Source organism: Saccostrea cucullata, unplaced genomic scaffold (genome assembly GCF_032062105.1).
Source record: "Saccostrea cucullata isolate Sc308-1 unplaced genomic scaffold, CSIRO_AGI_Scuc_v1 ctg9516, whole genome shotgun sequence".
NCBI classification, from domain to species: domain Eukaryota; kingdom Metazoa; phylum Mollusca; class Bivalvia; order Ostreida; family Ostreidae; genus Saccostrea; species Saccostrea cuccullata.
In genome coordinates this window covers 14,346-19,464 of record NW_026924353.1, presented here as the reverse complement: position 1 = coordinate 19,464, position 5,119 = coordinate 14,346, and the positions used below count along the sequence as shown (strand labels likewise).

The 5,119-nt window shown below is 34.5% G+C and overlaps 1 long non-coding RNA gene across 1 annotated transcript; it reads left to right on the top strand.

Moving 5' to 3' along the window:
- Nucleotides 1-1,757: 1,757 nt before the first annotated feature.
- LOC134266260 (uncharacterized) lies at nt 1,758-4,371 on the top strand. Its single transcript, XR_009991933.1, has 3 exons — nt 1,758-1,823; nt 2,465-2,632; nt 4,121-4,371. It is a non-coding gene; the product is annotated as an uncharacterized LOC134266260 (long non-coding RNA).
- The last annotated feature ends 748 nt before the right edge of the window (nt 4,372-5,119 follow it).

Genomic DNA, 5,119 nt, shown 5'->3' with positions numbered 1-5,119 from the left:
TCACTGTCAGTGTCTTATCATTTATATTGATAGTTTTAAAATAATTTTTTCATCAGAATATAAACGTGATTCATGTAAGAAATCCATTCTACTCTGTAAATGAGCCCGGCTCTCTGTACTTCTGAGTACTTTGATATAGTTTAAGGTATAATCAAGGATTAATTTTACAATCGTGAATTGAGTTAAAACGGACCAATCAAAAAGGAAAAGTAGTGGTCCCCAGTATAAAAGCAAAAAAGAAAATTAAATTATTTTTGTAGCGACGAGAACGAAAAATTTGAATTCAGCTGCTGTGGAAATAAAGGTTTATTAAAGCTCAATTACTTGTTAAATCAATGATAACACTTAAATATATCTTTGTAGTGGATACATGTTATAGAAGCATTTTTATATTAAAGGGTATTTATATTAAATTTCTCAGTAATTGAATCTTTAAAAGAAAATTGAGGAAGGTAGATCGACTGATCATTTTGCTGACATCCCTGAATAAGAGGTCCTATGATGGGCCACAACGACTACCCGAATCAATACGGCTCTGCTATTCATCAGCAGTTTCTTTTTCTATCGTATAATCTTTTATATAACTTGTATCCCTATCGTGACCCCCACCCTACCCTCAGGGTCATGATTTGAACAATTTTACATAAAGATTTCTCCATATCAATTTGACTAATAGCTTCGTTGTTCTTGAGAAAACCGTTCACGGAGCTCAGTCCGCAAAGCACTCGCTCAGTGATCGGGAGGTCGTATGTTCGAATCTCGGCCGCGACTGATCTTAGTCGACAAAATGTGTAGCCCACCGTTCTTTCACCGAGCGCCCTGCACTCTGAATCTTAAGCTGCGGGTCCTTCGGAGGAGACTTCAAACAACCGGGGCCCCGTGTCACGGCAGACGTTGGCAGGATAAAATCCGTTGCTGCTCAATGGCCCGGAGTATCGAATTAAGGTCAAACTTTGGTACATGTATATGCTGACGTCTCTATATGGAGTGAAATTTTTTTTGGAGCGGGACGTAAAACACCATACAATCGATCATTTCCTGTATATTTCCATGTAATACTATGTGCTGATATTTCTCATTTGGGCTGAAATAAGGCATTCACAAAGACGGAGAATGAAAATGTCAATACAGAAACTATAGAACACAATACTAATTCAACAAGTATTTGCAGTGCAGTGTAAGAAAACTATGCAAGATAAGCGATATATTAAAATTGAAGAGGAAAAGATTCTTTTGGATCTTTTTTTTTTTTTTTAAAAAACTTGTACATATTCCAAGTGTTAATATACGTGTGATTTTGTTTCTGTTTTAGTTCGTACTGATTGTAAGGATCTCCTTGAGAATGGTCACACTAATTCCGGTGTATACCCGATCTATCCTTATGGTACTGACTCCAGTGCTATCAAAGCTTACTGTGACATGATCACAGAGGGAGGCGGATGGACGGTATCTGTTATTTTTACGAATTAAGTTTTAAAATTGGCAAAAAGAAATGTGGTTTGAACATATTTTATTGTATAAATACTATACAAATGGCTTGAACACAAGTTCTAACAACTTACTAGGTTCTCACGAAAAAAGAAATGTTTATTGGTATCTCATTTTGTTGAGCAAGTGATTGAAAAAGGGATAAGAAACATTCACAATCTGATTCTCTATTACATGTACACTTATCAAACAGATATTAGGTGCTATAAAAATTGAATGATGTATTTATTTTTGTAAGGTAATTCAAAAACGAGTAGATGGATCCCTGAGCTTTGAAAAGAACTGGACGGCGTATAAGAATGGTTTCGGAACACCGGAAAAAAATGTTTGGATCGGTAATTATAAATCCAATGATAACTAGGCCATTATTCCAATTTCATATTTGACATATGATCCATTTAGGAACATATAAATTTTACACAGGAAATTAAGGCTAGAGTTTAACACAGGTTAATATATGTATGGACATCATGTTTTTTTTAATTCTCATTGATAGTTCCTTATCATTGATGTCAGGAAAAAGGGACCATTTTACTTTAGGGCATTGCAGTGCTGGTGTTGTGTCCATCTCCATGATAATAGCAATCGAAAAGTCTATAAAAATATTAATGTTTTTAGGGAAAGGGGAGAATAAAATAAATGTCCTGTTGAATATGGTGAACTATCCTCATAACCGGTCAGCTACTGTGGAATCAATTAAATTCATAGGGGTCAATGTTCGTTTGTTACCAAATTTGACCTGTTGGCGGGAATGTAATTTGGCGGGTTACTCGTAAATATATATAATGGTACAATGAAATTATATGTTAACAAAATTAACCTTCGTAGGGATGTTTATTTGTTGGTTAGGGTGAAACAGTAATTGGATAAAATTGATAAAAAAATATAATCTGATTTTGGGGGAATATTATAAAAAATTAATGTACTTTTAAAGCAATGTGCATTGCAATACATCTACTGATCTTTATATATACAGGTAATGATGTAATTCATCAGTTAACAAAGGGAAACGACTCGTCCCTCTATGTCTCCATTACTCTCCAGAATGGTACGATACTGTACGAGTTGTACGAAAAGTTCGCCATTTCTGACGAAACGGAGAAGTATAAACTATTTCTGGCGGGAACTGCAGAGGGGACATTGGGTAGGTGACAGGTAGAATGTTACACAGAGTCAGATATATTGGCAAATTTGTCACATTAAAAAAGAAATTTTACGAAGGATAATTAACAAGAGGGTGTGCGTGTGTGTAGAACGTGTTGTTAACAAAAAAAATCTTTATTTACAATTAAACCTTGACCTAATTTATACATTTGATTAAGCTTAACATATGTGAAATGTTATTAAAGTATATTAAATTTGCGATTGAATGTGTTGATAGCAGTATTAAAAATAGTATTTTACTTCGTAATTTCAATTTCCATGCTACTATATGAAACGACTTATTTCTCTGATGTTTAATTTTTGTTTATTTTATGGTGTAAGGTGATCCATGAAATCCACTCTTTTTAAATAAAAATCTCAGCAATTCTTCAATTTTATCAAATTCTCACGAACAAATATTGCCTCTTACCTTGAAAATTTGACCCAAAGAAAATTATTTTGATTGTTGTTTAACGTCCTTCTCCAGAATTTTTCACGCATATTGAGACGCCACCACGTACTGGCGGAGAGCTACAAATTTTGTCCTGAACTCGGCACTAACGGGCATTGAGCAGGGAGTGAGCTTTTTTTCTTGACAACACCTACAGTTTAATTAATTTAGTACCAGTCTCCATGTTTCAAAATGGGATTTGAACCAACGACTTAAGGATTAACGCCTTGATCCGCGATTTTAGGGCATAGGCTCATACCACTATATGGTTACAGAGTAAATTAAAATTGAATGGTACAAATTTAAATGATCCCATTTTGGAATCGGTAAGTTCTAATGAACTACATGTAAGATAACTTGAACGTGTCCAAACTGTGACGTTTTGATATATCACACTTGTACAAGTGCTAAATAAGCACCAGCTCCCTGTTCTCCACTGCTTGGCTTTCATGTTAACTTGTCATTAGACTGTATATAAGGGACTCAAGGCATATCGCCAATGACCTGACAAACTTCGGCCATTCCTACACGCAGACTTGTTCTTAAAACATCTCCCTTTCTGACTATGCCACGTACATATACCGGTAACCAATCTTTTCGATATACACCTTCACTGCTGAAAAACAGATTATGCAATGAAAAATCGGATGCCTGGATTGGCGTATAAATTACGACCTGTGATGTAAATGATGGGAAATATTTAGAAATTGTAAAACTTTCTTTGCTGCTTTTAATTTTATCTTCACTGCAACCAGCCTTTTTAACTCTTTATTTATTTATTTACTTGAAAGGACGAGCTTTTTCATAGAGACTTTCTGTCATTTGTAAGAGTTCAATGAAACTGTTTTGTGATGCTGTAAAATTTACTTACAAAATTAGAAACGGTTCAACTATTATGAAAAAAGTGTATTTCATAGGTAGGATAATTGGTCATCACAGATGCCAAGAATTTATAGAAAAGAATAAATAATAGACAAGAATTTATCTTATGAATGAAGCTGTATAGTTTAATTTGGTTGGTTTTCTTTAATTTGATAGGTGAAAGTATGATAAATAATAAACTTGCGTACCTTCGATTGCCTGGTATGTATTTTACTACGTACGATAGAGATAACGACAGGAAGGTGAACAGTAGCTGTGCTACTGAGTACAAAGGAGGTTGGTGGTTCAATGGGTGCCACGACGCCTTTCTGAACGGGCCCTGGTCACCAGAAACATGGACTTCGCCTTGGTTTCCTGTAGTGAATTCTAGCACATTTGTCAGAGGGACAGTGATGATGGTCAGGCGTCACTAGGTACATGTAACAATATTTAGTTTTGATTTTCTTTTTCTATTAATTTGTGATTTAGAGTACAAGATTACGTGATACAATCTGATTTATCACAGTGCCTTTATACTTTTAACGAGTTTTTTTTTTCATATATAAGGCTTTCGATTACTTTGATGGCCCCTCTCTTAGATGTATACTTTAGATTTTTATATATTTAATCTTTCCCTCACAGATGATGATTACAAAAGGACTTCATAAAGGATCTGAAATCTTTTCCAATGAAAGAAACGTTTTTCATCTGTATTGCAAGAGAAAGAATTTTCTTTGATTTAATCGATTTCGTGTAATTTTTATGCCCCTCCCCTTTTGGAAGATTACGTGGGTATATTTTGTCTTGTCTGCCTGTTGTCATATTTAACATAGCTTTTTACTATTAAGTGAGTGGGGCTAAGGCTTTACGGGCTATACAGAGGCACCAGTGTTTCAAAAACATATATTGTTCTTGATTATAATAATGTTTATGTACGTATTAAAGTGTTTTCAATAAAATTGAAATCAAAATACTTTGTTCTTGTTTTAAAAAAACTGCGATATGGATATACCTGCACAACTGATAAAAGGAGGATAGTTATTTCCCTTACCCCAAGAGTTCAGTTCACGCAAATCGATAAACACTAGCGAGGCAAATTAAACCTTCTGTCGATAACCGTATTGTACATCACCATTTAAAGTAACAATGCGTCAAATAGATGTGCTTCTTTTAATA